Raw genomic sequence first — 15,427 nt, 5'->3', positions numbered from 1 at the left:
GATGTCAAGGGGAAAGAATGAGTAGACATTAAAGACATTAGCCAACAAATAAGGCGAGTCTATCCCAAGACCATTAATGACTAGTATATGTCTAGTTTCATTACCTTAAATGACTAGTAGAATCCTTGATTGCAATGGAAGTATTGGTTAGGTTGAAAGGATGTGAAAAAATATCATGTTCATAGTGTCCAAATAAGTGCACAAGGAAGCATAGTGGAGTCAAATGAGGATTTTGTAGTGTCAAAGTAATTTTACAAGGAAGTGTGGTGGATTCAAATGAGGATCACACAGCACCAAAGGCTAAGAAAGGTGATTTGACCAGAGTCACACAACAGAAAGCCAAGAAGAAAATTGGAAGTGTGGTTCAAACAATAAAAATTTGAGCAAGCAGATCAAAATGTAGAAGGTTGAGAAGGAAGAGAAGGCCAAGAAGGTCATGAGGGCCAATATGGTAGGCAAATATTAAGCAACATGCACTAATCAAATGATTGACTCAGTGCCTTTTCATATTGTCTATTTGATGAGAATAGAAATAATATTCAATGGATAAGATGAAAAGGCACTGAGGAAACCATTGGCTTAGTACATGGTGCTTAATATTTTCCCAATATGTTCATCCCTTGTTCATCACTCCTGGTTAAAGAGGGTCAAAAGGCTAGAACCCAAGGGCTAAGAACCTATCAAACCTCGAAAGCATCAACATTTTTCAAAGACACAAAGATTCTCCAACAACATGATATCTTGAGGTGACACAATAGGAAAAAGTGGTAGTGATAATTTGGATTGAAATATGGTGAGAATGGTAGCAGTAGCAACTGACACATGGCAGGAAGACATGGAATTTTTGGTCATCCAAATAGACCAATGGTAGATGACACATGGCAAGTACATGTCAGCACTTGGACACGTGGGAAGTTCTGATTAGCTAGAGAAAATTATGTGGAATGCATAGTTGCAAATTATGTGGTAAGGTGGGCCATATGGGATTATGGACTGTCAATTTTTTGAACATCTAGCAGGTTCCTTCAATATCCAATAGGGTCCAACTCCAGGTAACATCCCCTAGTCATGAGGTGCTAAACAACAATGCCTTAGATCTTCGGTCTTTTAATCTCGGTCTCGGAACATTGACATATCAACAATCAACATGTAAGGTAGAGAATCAATCTAATAATATCCAATAAGGAGTAGTGAGAAGTCATGGTGTTAGGTCATGTGGATGTAAAGGTGTAGTGCCTAAGAGCTCCGGGGTATTTGCATACTAACAAGGTGAAATGAAACCACAAATTAAGACTCCTGATATCTAATGTGTTAATCCATCTCCTATTATGTGTGGTCACAAACACAAATGAGGTAATCCATGAGAGCTAACAATATATTGGCTCATTAATGTGTTGGGAGAGAATTAAAGTGTGATCCCCTAATGTTTAAGGTGTATAGGTAGCGGTCACAACTTGTGGTCATGTGAAGAACGAATCTAGTCTTGAGAGTTAGTGACATGTCATTATGGAAAAATAGAGATCAGGTCCAAGGTTCTGGTATGTAGAGTTGTCTTTGTGTACACAAGTGAATGTGAAGGTACATAGATAATCATGTTGGATTAATATATGGTCAAAAGAATAGAAGAACAAAGAAATGGTGTGTTTGAAATGAGATTTCACACTATGAGACTCAGTAAATGAACAAAACCATGGGTAAACATTGCAAGTTGATACCCATGTGTTGATGGTGTTGGACCCGCAAACATATAAGGGGATCTCCTCAGTAAGAAGTCCCAATTAGACCTCAAACAGTTTGGTGTAGGAGTCCTAGCAGTGGATCGTAAATCAATGCCTTGACAGCAGTGTCACATAGAGGCAAGTAAGATAACTCTGTCAATAGCAAGGGTGTGACTACTATAGTGAGTCAAGGAAGGTGTATGAGAGGTTCTAACAAAGGTGGGTGAGATGAGGGTGAAGGTAAGTTCTAGGTTGAAAGGGATCAGTCCCAACTCAACTAGGAACACACAACACATAGGACATGCACAGCTTTCAGTGGAGCACTCCACATAGATGTGGGAGTCACAACATACAAGGTAAGATAACACATAAACACTCATGGATCAGTCCGAATGAGTGCAACGGTTGTTATAGCAAGGTTCATGTGAAAGGTCTGTTTGATGTTCGGTAGAGCAGTCAACACAGATGGGATAGCATTAACAACATATACAACAAAATTCCATTAATAGATTATGCATTACAACAAATGAATTAGTTCAGATGTAGAACACAGGTTAAAGCAACATGCATTACAAGTGTTAAAGATCAGTCTTACAACATATACAATACATGTGTGAAAACATGGTTGTTCTTATTATATAAAGAAGTGTAAGTTCCAATCATACAATACATCCATGTTAACCTGCTAGCCCCAATAGTGGAATGTTACAACCACATCTGCCTGCTCCTCCAAAGAGATGAACTAGCTCCGTGTAGTGGAGAATCCAAGGTGCGTTGCAATATTGTCTGAGCTCTTTCCAAGATAGTCTTATTAGAAGCTTGGTTGGCCAAAAGCCCTTACAATGATTTATGAGGGACTATTTATAGCAAAAGGTGGGTGACCCTTGACATTCCCCTTTGTGACAGTTCAACTACCCTCATGACTCTTCACCTACTCTATGATTGTTACATCCAACTATTGACACTTAAGTTACACTTGACATGACTCAACATTACAATGCACATGTACTCATGCGAGACAACATGGCTTGAGAAAGCCATGCAAGACATCACTGACATTCGGTCCACTGTGATGAGACCAACTCTTTGACATGCTTGTGATGGTGAAGGTGGTGAGCTGATGCCAAGCTTGGTCATCCGTGATGGTGTGCATGCACCTCATGGTGACATATTATTGAAGTGAACCCTTGCCTCTGTTGCAACTAGTGCATTGGTTCGGCCCCTTCATCCAACTTGTTTGCTAACATGTAGATGACCTTCTTGGATGTGGCTAAACCAACAACACACTAATGCATAGTGTTTGTGTTGATCTTCAAGTGTGTGCTGGAGGTTATGTGCATCAACTTGCCAAAGTACATGTTCAGCTCCAGTTGGACTTGCTTCTTGTCTTCACCTTGGTGAGTGTGTTGAATGGGTTGGATTCCATGCATGTGCATAAAGCCATGCATGCTACTGAATCCATTCCATGCGATCAACAACACAACTCACCATGTCTTCTCCATGTTAGCTATTGGGATGGATCTCTAACTTATATGGGTGCAATTTCATCTGTGAGTGCATGTTGCGCCCACTACTGTTCCTGTTCCTACTATAACTCATTCGTCTACTTATGCAGCTTCATGTTCTTCCTTGAGTTGTTGCTTCAACACATGCAACTCCTTCTTTGTTCCATTCCCTATCTTTCCGTGATCTTCATGTTGTGTCGTCACCTCATAGCCTGAGTCTCCAAATTTTATTTCATCATCAGTGGGTCTACTTGAGCTTACAACTTTGTTCTACCTTTGTGTTGTAAACAACCTTCCTCTTGCATCCATCACATTTGCTGCATTCGTTGCATTTGATATGATGCCTTCAGTTGTTGTTCATGATGCTACTTGTTGTGATGTTGTTGTTGTCATATCTTGATGTCCTTGTCTATGAACAACTTGATATCTTCATGAGAAGGCAAGCTCATAGACATTTGATCGATTGCATCTCTAAGTGTGCTTTGGACAGTGTCTTCGACTCTACTCTCTTAGAATACATTGTACCTGCACTGCTGAGATGCAGATGAAAATATGCAATACCTGGAGACATGGAAACACTCATGGAAAGAAATCTATCAGTCGAAAACCAAAATGAACTTGAGAACTAACTTGCAACATACTTGTGTGACTGATCATGAAGGTTGCACAATTTCGGTCGGGAGGTCAGGGGACCGACTACCAGGACTCCACAAGGCACATTCTAGGCTACTGGGAGACTGACTGACTACTAGAACTGTGCAATGCACAGTCCAGTCTAGCTGTTGACTGCTGGGATTGTGCAATGTGCAATCTCAGCTGGAAATGGTTGCAAACTCAGTGACTGCATTACGCAATTTTCTTGTCCAGTAGTCATTGTTCCTCAGGATTGCACACAACAGGCCTGGGAATAGTTGCTAGGTAGAAATGCACATTTATAGGGAGGAAGGGAGAGCCTTCCCTCTCAGGATTGTGCAATGTTGCCTTGGTGAGGCTCTTGGTGAGGTAGAGTCAGGGCCGAGGTTGGCCAGACTCGCTGATGGGCAACTGAAAGTGAATGATAGCACGAATGCATGCTAATACTAAGCGTAAGAATAAGTGAATGAGTGTGCACACAAATGGTGAATGACATATTTAGAAAATGGAACAACATGCATGTGGGTGAGGCGAGTCACTGAATTGGCAATCGTTCGTGAAAAATAGTTTCATGCATGTGACAGCAGTGAGACGTTGCCGAAAGCTGAAACGGTGCTAGGACAAGCTAATAAATATGTAAGTGACAATAAGAATTCAAAGAAATCAAGTAAATAGTACTCATACAACTGAGAACACAAAAAGAGACATAAATGCAACATAAGGCATGGGGAACAGGCTTACCCCAAAACAACTGAGTTGAATGATCCAAATGCTCCTAGATGTGATGTGGGATATCAGAGTTGTAAAACTGATGTGAGGAATGAGCTTTAGAGTGTCCACTTGGTGATTTTTAATAACATCAAGGTTGTGACACACATGCCACAAATCTAGGGGAAGCGACACCTGGTGGGAGGTTTCTGAAATGGTCCTGCATGTAACCTCCAACTACTAAACATAGATACCTGAAAAAAGGGTTGCCTTTGCATGTTTCCTTAGGCGAAGCAGCCCATGCATGCAAGTCTGTTTTGCTCAGTCCCAGAGGGAACTGGTCAACTTAACTACACATGTAAGAGGTTGTTTGACTACTAGAGAAAAATGTGCAGTTCTAGGTGGAAGCTGGGCTAGCTACCTAGGTGATTTGCACAATTTCTAGGTAGAACAACTAACTGATGCCCAGATTTTCACAAATTCTAGGCTGAGCATCCCTACTGGGGAAAATTACACAATTCCTGTTGGGAGCATTGACTAGCAGGATTGCGCAATCTTGGAGCCCAGTAGGCTGACAGATAGGATTGCGCAATTTCTAGAGGGAAGGCTAGTTTCCCTCTAGAAATGTGCAATTTTCTTGGGGAAGTTGCTCAGCCTACAGCTGGACCAAGTCTAGGTGAACATCCTGTGAGGGGAATGAATCAAGTTGTGATTGACAGACTGCCTTTGTGCAAGGAAAACACTAAAGATTGTGAACTTGATGAAGTAAGGCAAGCTGTTGTGAAGGTTGGAAGGGAGGCTCCAAAATGAAGCTAAGGAAAAATTTTGGAGGGTGGTTGTAGCTACTACAACACTTGGCGACACATTGGCAGAACTCCAACTCTCTAAATGGACCTTGTTTGTGAAAAGCAAGTCTAACATATCTAGAATTATTGTCCAGTCCTTAGTTCATCCTGGCTTTACACTAGCTTGATTGTAAGATGTAGCATCTACCAATCCCTTGTCAATTGACACACATTCCAAGCCAAGGAAACACAGTTGTTTCGATTGGGGTCGAGGGGTATATTTGTGCACAAGTAGTATATTCGTCATAGTTTTATTTTCATCTCTGGTGTTGCTCCACTGCCAGCAGACCTAGACAGTGTCCCGGAGGAGTCACATAGGAACACAAGCATGGCTCCACTACCAGAAAGCCTGGTCAATACCCTGGCGAAGTTACTTGCATCACCTCCCTGCGCAGGAAGCCTTTCTCTTCTTCTGTCTTATTCATTTTTCATTTTTCATTCTTTTTACCTTTTCATTTTTTCAACTATGCGTAGCACTTATTCATTTCAAAGGCAGAAGACGGATCTTGACTTATTGAGAGTATAAGAGGTTGTTCCAACAAAGAATTAGTTTATTGTATCTCTGACGTGCCTGTTAAGTTTTTCCCCCTCACCTTACTCTACTTGACTAAGCTGACAAGGGTTAACCCAAAAACAACCAACTAGAGAAGGTGACACTAGTTAGCGTGCAAGTGTGGTGTTTTCACCAAGGTTCACTTCAAACAATACATATTTTCCTTCGATGTATCATGGACTAAAAGAAACAAGTTCTTCATACAGAGGCAGGATGACAGATAACCAAGTAGAGATAGCTGCACATGCCCTCTTGTACTTTACCAAGCTTGTTTTAAGAGTCATACTGATCCAAATTTAAACAGGAATGCAAAAAAATATAGAGATAACCATAAACACGGAGATGCAGTGGAAATAATACTTCATTTCATTAATTTAAAATACTAAAATATGCTTACAAACATAAATGGAAATAAACCGGCTAGGGCAATGGTAGCTTATCTCTGAGAAGAAATGTTGTGGCTACATGCCTTTGAGCTATGTTACAATGAGGCTCGAAGTCCTATTTATTGTTGAGAAACAATGGAAAACCCTTAACATACCAAAACCTAACCCTAGAAGATGAAATGCCAAATTGTGGGCCCTGTTTGGGTAAATTGGTACATCAATTTCCCGGGGTCGTAACTTTCGCACCCAATCTCCATTTGATGCGTACAATAGCTCGCTAGAAAGATCTATCTGAGAACTATAACATTGGGAAGAGAAACATTGGTCCATTGACCCATGCTACTCCCAGTTCTCCCAAAAACATCATTTAGGGCCTTAAAATGGCTCTAGAAGTTCAAGACCCGAAAAACTGCTAAAAATAGTAAATTGTGATACAATTATGGAAACTAAAAAACTGAAAGAGACAGTTGTGGGGGTCCAAGTGGGATAGGTGGGTGACCACCAACATCCACCTGGATCATTCCTCCCCCCATAGGAAGCAATGGTCCCCATTGCGTTGAGTTCCTCCATCTGCTAAACTTGGCCCCTGGTGAGTTGTTCCGCAATCTCTGATGTGTCTAGTAATGGTGGGAAGCATGGTCGAGGGCGGTACACATTGAACACTTGGTGTAGGCGAAGGAATGGAGGAACGTTGTGCTCCAAGGAATTATTTCCCATAGCCTTAGTAATGGTGTAAGGACCATGTCGGCTTGGTCAAAGCTTTTGATGGGCTCTTATAAAGCGTTCTTTCTGTAGATGCAACCAGACTTTGTTGTCCCACCTGAAGCTTGTGTGGTACCCCTATGGGTGAGGAGAAGTTGTTCCTGTGTTTTTTCATTACCGTATTCCTTTGCTGCTATTGCTGCGTGGAGGAACCCTTCGCGGGGATCATGGATGTGGTGATGATCTTCCACTTACTTTGGGAGAGAATCAGATAGAAAATGAATTTCCTAGTCTGGGAGATGAGCCTGTTGCCTTTCTTAGTAGAGATCAAAGAGGTGGTGGTAGGTGGGGCTACCTCCGGTATCCCGTATAATGAATTATCCAAAGAAATAATGACAGTGTGAGGCCTTGACTCATACATAGCATGTCGCCTCCACAAGTATGGCTGGCCTAATAATACATCACAAACATCCAGAGGTGTAGCATCACACAATACCTCGTCTGTGAAGGGCTTGATGCTGTAGGGAAGGTGACACTGCTAGCAAACTTTGAGATCTCGTGCTTCATGAAGCCACCTGATATTATACAGCTGCGAGTGTGGTGTATTCAGTAGGCCCAACCACCTCACGACTTCTTCTGAAATGAGGTTCTTTTGGCTGCCACTATCAACAATGAATTGTAGCGGTGAACCCTTCACCCACATCTGTGAGTGGAAAATACGTTCCCCCTCCTCTAGATCTTCGGGCTCATTCTTCTGGATCTTGGCGGTGGCAACATTGATTTTGGGCTTTGCATCAATGATCTGCTTCTGTTTGCCATTCCCCTTGTCAACTTCTGACTTAGGGTCGGAACATGCATCTTATTCTGAAGCCTTCAACTCAGCCACCAGCAACTACTTGGTCTGACACTCACTTGTGTTATGAGTGGAACTCTTGTGGAACTCACACCACTTTCCTGTATCCTTCTTTGACATCGTGGTGTTGTTATTTTCTTGCGGCTTCGACGGGTTGTCTTGGGTCACCCCGCCTTGGCTTTGTCCTTTGGTCTTTGGATTTGCAGATCCAAAGTCTCGCTTCTTCTATTTGAACTTTTGCTCAATTTTGACAACGTATCGATACATCGTGCCGAGCGACAAGATGTTCAGGAACTCCATCTCTTCCTAAATGTATCTATGTAGGCAGCCGTGGTATTTGAGTACCAAATGTAGCTCAAATTCCTTGATACCCAACTGTGTGTGAAGGGTATGAAAAATGTTTGTGAACTCTCGCACATCTTGATCCCTTCCCTGTCGTAGTGTGGTCCATTTGATGTATTTGTCCTCATAGCTTTTGACAGGGTAGTAATGCTCCTTGACGACATCCTGGAATGAATCCCAAGTGGGTGCGGATGAAAATAGTGAGCGCGTACTTTCATTCTTCTGCTCGCAGTAGGTTTCCCACTAGTCCTTGACGTGGGGGGCTGCTTTGAGAAGAGAGAAAACAATCTTTTCCCGACTAGAAAAATCATGAACAAAAAAATACCCATCTAGCATACTTAACCATTTATCTACAACATCTGCGTTTATTTGACCCTCAAAGATGGGGATTTCAAAATTAACTTGTACCTTAAACAGTGTGGCATTTCCAGAGTAGCTGTTGAAAGCCGATGCGTTGCTTCTAGGTAGCCACTGAAGGATTTGGGCAAAGTTGTCCATCATCACATTCCTTTGTTGCTCGAGGGCTTCTTCGAGCAATATTTTGATAGGATCTCCTGCCTCCTCATCTTTATTTTCATCCGCCATGGGAGGCCATCAGGATTTACGAGGTTGTTCTTGTAAAGGTTCAACCAGTTCAAGCCCTAACTCCTTATATCCCGACCTCATTGGGGACATGCAAAGAAAAACAGAGAAAAAAAGCAGACCGCTCTGATACCACTGATTCGGATTTAAACAGGAATGCAAAAAATTACAGAGATAACCATAAACATAGAGATGCAGTGGAAATAATACTTCATTTCATTAATGTAAAATACCGAAATATGCTTACAAACAGAAATGGAAATAAACCAGCTAGGGCGATGGTAGCTTATCTCTGAGAAGAGATGTGGCGGCTACATGCCTCTAAACTATGTTGCAATGAGGCTCGAAGGCCTATTTATTATTGAGAAACAATGGAAAACCCTGAACATCCCAAAACCTAACCCTAAAGGATGAAACGTCAAATTGTGGGCCCCATTTGAGTAAATTGCTACATCAATTTCCCGGGGTCATAACTTTGGCACCCGATCTCTGTTTGACGCCTAAAATAGCTTGTTAGAAAGATCTATCCAAGAACTATATCTTTGGGAAGAGAAACATTGGTCCATGGACCCATCTTGCTCCCAGATTTCCCAAAAAACGTCGTTTAGGGCCTCAAAAAGACTCCAGAAGTTCAACACCCGAAAAACTGCTAAAAATAGTAAACTGTGCTATAATTATGGAAATTGAAAAACTAAAAGAGATAGTTGTGGGGGTCCAAGTGGGATAGGTGGGTGGCCACCAACATCCACTTGGATCATTAGAGTCATACATGGTTTCACGTGAAGCTAACCTATGAAACGAAACAAGTGAACTAACAAACAATAAAGCAAAGCAAGAGTAGAAGAAAAAGCAAAAGCAAAGAAAGTAACCAAACAAGCATGTAGGAAGACAAACAAATGAATGAAGCAAGTAAGCAAACAAGCATGCAAGCAAACTAACTGAAAAAAACACTACTAGTCCTCCTAAGCTAACAGTGCATGTGTCATCTTACGTGAAGTGATACCTCCAATCTAGCCACTGGCGCATTGGTTGACCCATGTTAGTGAAGACATGGTTCGCGAACAAGACAACTGTGTGAACCAACAAGCAAGAAAGATGTAACAGTGAATACAAACACACTCTGAGCTTACAAGTGACCACTAAAGACATATGAGTGAAAGTGCATGACATGCATTCTGTGGTGTTGCCATGATGTTGTGCTAAAATACGTGCAGATGTTGAGTGTATGCATTCTCTTAACTGTGATATGCATGCAAACATGAGAAAGGTAGACCACTTGTGTTGTGCATGTGTGCTTGCTCTGTAAAATTCCTCCAATGCATGAGCAATGGGATCATGTAGTTCGAGTGGAGGAAACGAAATCTGGGTGTTTGGTTGATCTTTGATGCAAAGCAGAGAGTGATTAGGAGCCCTAAGTGTTTCAACAATTTCCTAGCCATAAGTGAAACCAACCTCAGGAAAGTGAGGGCCTGACATAACCATTAGCGTAGGATGAAGTGCCTCAATAGTCTAGGCAGTTTCGACCCCATTGGCAGATAGATTATCCTAGACCAATGTCTTGGTTAGATTAACAACGGTTGAATCAACATCATGATCGAATGAGGAAGTGAATAGATCACGACAACCAAGATCAAAAAATTCAAGATGTTTGTCGGCATCCTCATGATTTGATGAATCGGGCAGAGGGGTAGATGAGAAGCAAAGATGTTCACCCTCTGTGTTTTCAAGAAAGATAAATGATAGATTGGATGGATGTTCCGAGGAAGATGTGTCCTCTCTGCACTATAATGACAGACTGACATCTGAGGTGTCCTGTGAATGATCGAAAGTAGAAGCATCTGGAAATGAGTTTTCATAGGGAAAATCAGTAATGGCAGAATCACAAGGGATGTCAGGATGAAGCGGATGATGCATGGCTGGAAGGGAGTCACCCTTCACTGTGGGCTCTTCTTTAGATTATCGCACACACTCATCATGAATGATGGCACAGGTTGGCTGCATAACACCAACTTCATCAACAACTTGATCCTGATTCAGAACAAGTGAGGATTCTGGAACGAGAGAACACAAGACAGTACAATCTAGAGGATCAATAGAATGCGAGGACGGAGGTCAAGGGAACGAGTTCACGTGACAACCAACATGCTTTCTAGTCAAATCCGTGCAAATCTCAAGAGCAGGTGGGGTGGGAGAGTGTGACAATTCAACAGAGGCATGTGCATGATCTCCCACATCACTCCGTGGTGGTGGAGTTGTTTGATGAGATGTAGGTAGACAGTCACTTGTGACAGAAACTATGCCTGCCTATGATTGTGCAGCTCCATCACTGAAGTGCGTTGGGGGTGAAGGTCAATTCCAGGTTGAAAGGGATTAGTCCCAACGCAACTAGGAACACACAATGCATAGGACATGCACAGATTCTAGCGGAGCAATCCATATGAATGCAGCAATCACAACATATAAGGTAAGATAACACGTACAACACTCATGGATCAGTCTGAACGAGTGTAACGGTTGTTACAACAAGGTTCATGTCAAAGGTCTTTTTGATGTCTAGTAGAGCAGTCGACACAGACATGATAGCATTAACATCATATACAACACATGTCCATTAATAGATTATGAATTACAATAAATGAATCAGTTCTGATGTAGAGCATAGGTTAAAGAAACATGCATTACAAGTGTTAAAGATCAATCTTACAACAGATACAATACATGTGTGAAAATTTGTTGGTTCTTATTATATAAAGAAGTCTAAGTTCCAATCATATAATACATCCATGTAAACCTGGTAGACCCAACAGTGGAACATTACAGCCACATCTTCTTGCTCCTCTAAAGAGATGAACTAGCTCCGTGCAGTGGAGAAGCCAAGGCATGTTACAATACTTTCCAAGCTCTTTCCAAGACAGTCTTATCAAAATCTTGGCTGACCAAAAGCCCTTACAATGAGTTATGAGGGACTATTTGTAGCAAAGGGTGGGGTGACCCTTGACATTCCCCTTTGTGACAGTTCAACTACCCTCATGACTCTTCACCTACTCTGTCACTGTTACATCCTACTATTGACACTTGACTGACACTTGACATGACTCAATATTACAATGCACATGTACTCATGTGAGACAACATGGCTTGACCAAGACATGCAAGACATCACCGACACTCGGTCCGTTGTGATGAGACCAACTCTTTGACATACTTGTGATGGTGAAGGTGGTGAGATGATGCCAAGCTTGTTCATCCGTGATGGTGTGCATGCACCTCATGGTGACATCTTTCTAAAGTGAACTCTTGCCTCCGTTGCAACCAGTGCATTGGTTCGGCCCCTTCATCCAACTCATCTGCTAACATGCACATGGTCTTCTTGGGTGCAACTGAACTAGCAACACACTGATGCATATTGTCCTTGTTGATCTTCAAGTATGTGTTGGTGGTTATGTGCATCAACTTTCCGAAGTACATGTTCAACTCTAGTTGGACTTGCTTCTTGTGTTCGCCTTGGTGAGTGTTGAATGGGTTGTATTGCATGTGTGTGCACAAATCCATGCATGCTGCTAAATCCCTTGCATGCGATCAAGAACACAGCTCACCATGTTTGCTCTGTGTGAGCTACTGGGATGGATCTCTATCTTGTACGGATGTAGTTTCATCCATGAGTGCATGTTGCACCCACTGCTGCTCCTATTCTTGTTGCAGTTCATTCGTATATCTATGAAACTTCATGTTCTTCCTTGAGTTGCTACTACAGCACATGAAAATCCTTCTTTGTTCCATTCCCTATCTTTGCGTGGTCTCCATGTCACACCTTAACCTCATAGACTGAGTCCCCAAAGTTGCTTTCATCATCAATGGGTCTGCTTGAGCTTGCAACTTTGTTCCACATCAACGTTGTCAACAACCTTCCTCTTGCATCCATCACATTTGTTGCATTCGTTGCGTTCGTTGTATTTTTTGTTTTCGATGCATTCGGTATGCTGCCTTCAGTTGTTGTTCATGGTGTTGCTTGCTATGATGTTGTTGTTATCATATTTTGATTTCCTTGTCTATGAACAACTTGATATCTTCGTGAGAAGGCAAGCTCATAGATGTTTGATCAAGTGCATATCTAGGTGTGCTTTGGACGGTGTCTTCGACTCTGCTCTTTTGGACACCATTGTACCTGCACTGCTCAGAGGCAGATGAACATATCAAATACCTGGAGACATGGCAACACTCATGGAAAGCAAATGTCAGTCAAAAACCAAAATGAACTTGAGAACGGACTTACAACATACATGTTTGACTAATCATGAAGGTTACACAATTTTGGTCAGGAGGTCAGGAGATTGACTGCCAAGACTCCACAAGGCATAGTATGGGCTACTGGGAAACTGAATGACTACTGGAACTATGCAATGCATAGTTCAGTCTAGCTGTTGACTATTGGGATTACGCCATGCACAATCTTGGTTGGCAGTGGTTGCAAGATCAGTGACTGCATTGCATAATTTCCATGGCCAGTAGACATTGTTCCTCAGGATTGCGCAAAGTAGGACTGGGGAACAACTTTTGGGTAGAAATGCGCATTTTTGCGGAGGAAAAGAGAGCATTCCCTCTCAGGATTGCACAATGTTGTCTTGGTGAGGGAGAGTGAGGGTCGAGGTTGGCCAGACTCACCGATGGGAAACTGAAAGTGAATGATATTGTGAATGCATGTTGATACTGAGTGTAAAAATAATTGAATGATCGTGCATGCAAATGGTGAATGAAAGATTCAGAAAATGGAACAACATGCATGTGGGTGAGGTGAGTCGCCGAATCAGTGACCGTTAACGAAAAATAATTTCATGCATGCGACAGCAGTGAGATGTTAAGGAAAACTGAAATGGTCCTAGGACAAGCTAATACACATGTAAATGATAGCAAGTGTTCAAAGAAATGAAGCAAACAGTACTCATACAAGCGAGAAGAAAAAGTGGTAGAAATGCAACACAAGGCATCAGAAACGGGCTTACCCCAAACCAGTTGAGCTTAATGAGCCAACTGCTCCTAGATGTGATGTGGGATGTTAGAGTTGTAAGATTGATGTGAGGAATGAGCTCTGCAGTGTTCGGTTGGTGAGTTTTGATAACATCGAGGTTGTGACGCGCATGCCGCAAATCTAGGGAAAGCGACACTTGGTGGGAGGTTTCTGAAATGATGCTTGCATGTAACCTTTAGTTGTTAAACATAGATCCCTGAAACAAGGGAAGCCTTTGCATGCTACCTTGGGAGAAGCATCCCATGCATGCAAGTCTATTTTGCCCAGTCCCGGAAGGAACCAGTCAACTCAATTGCACATGCAAGAGGTTGTTCAACTTCTGGAGAAAAATGTGCATTTCTGGCTGGGAACTGAGTTAGTTGCCATGGACATTTGCACAATTTCTAGGCAGAGCAGATGACTGATGCCCTAATTTGCACAAATTCTGGGCTGAGAAACCCTACTGGGGAAAATTGCGCAATTCCTTCTCGAAGTGTTGACTGGCAAGATTGTGCAATCTTGGAGCCCAGCAGGCTTCCAGACAAGATTGCACAATTTCTGGAGGTAAGGTTGGTTGCCCTCCAAAAATATGCAATTTTCTTGGGGAAGCTACTCAGCTTGTAGCTGGACCAAGTCTGGGTGAACAACATGTGAGGGGAATGCATCAAGTTGTGATCGACAAGCTACCTTCGTGCAAGGAAAACACTGAAGCTTGTGAACTTGACGAAGCAAGGAAAGCTACTATGAAGGTTGGAAGGGAGGCTCCAGAACAAAGCTAAGGAAAAATTTTGGAGGGTGGTTGTAGTCGCTACAACACCATGGTAAAAGAAAAGGATCATGGAAGAGTTCATGGTGTATAAGTACATGTTTTAACAATTGGTTATGTGGTTGATACAGTGCATATGTGAAGAGAGAGTAATTTGAATATCAAGAGATTGTGCAAAGAAGAGAGAGAAGTGACCTTGAGCTAAATAAACATGAAAGTGTAAGAGGGATAGTAAGAGTAAGAGGTACAACAAATACATTTTCTAAGTAACTATAACAATTAGAGTGATTTTTTAAGGGGCAAAGAAAGATAATAACAACGAAAAAATAAATTGTTACCATTCAAGAAATTGAGGTAAAAATTGGGCCTCAAAATGTAAAACCAAAATCAACTTTATAATAACCAATAGGATTTGATATTATGATGTAAACCATGGGGGATGATTCATTATTTTGGAGTAAGAAATTAAATTTTTTCAACTCCTATTTTCAACTTATCTCCCTATGATTTTACTCAAATTTCGAGTGGGAGCACTTGTTGGATGCAAAATTTAATTAATCATCTAACGAATACCCATGTGGCATACTTTCGATGGACTTTACTACATGAAAATTGAGAAATACATGAAAAAAATGATTGCCGTCATGTTTTTCATGTATTTTTTCATTTTTGTGTAGCAAGGTTTATCGAAATTATGGGACATGGATACTCCTTTGATGAGGAATTAAATTTTTCATATAACAAGTTCTTATGCTCGAAATTTGAGTAAAATAATAGGGAGATAAGTTGAAAATATGAGTTCAAAAACAATTTTTTTTCTTTTTTCCAT

The sequence above is a fragment of the Pinus tabuliformis genome, chromosome 5_1 (genome assembly GCF_031772625.1).
Source record: "Pinus tabuliformis cultivar Carrire ecotype Pingquan chromosome 5_1, CPIR1, whole genome shotgun sequence".
NCBI lineage: Eukaryota > Viridiplantae > Streptophyta > Pinopsida > Pinales > Pinaceae > Pinus > Pinus tabuliformis.
The sequence above is the reverse complement of the archived record's forward strand: the minus strand, read 5'-3'. Positions refer to the sequence as shown.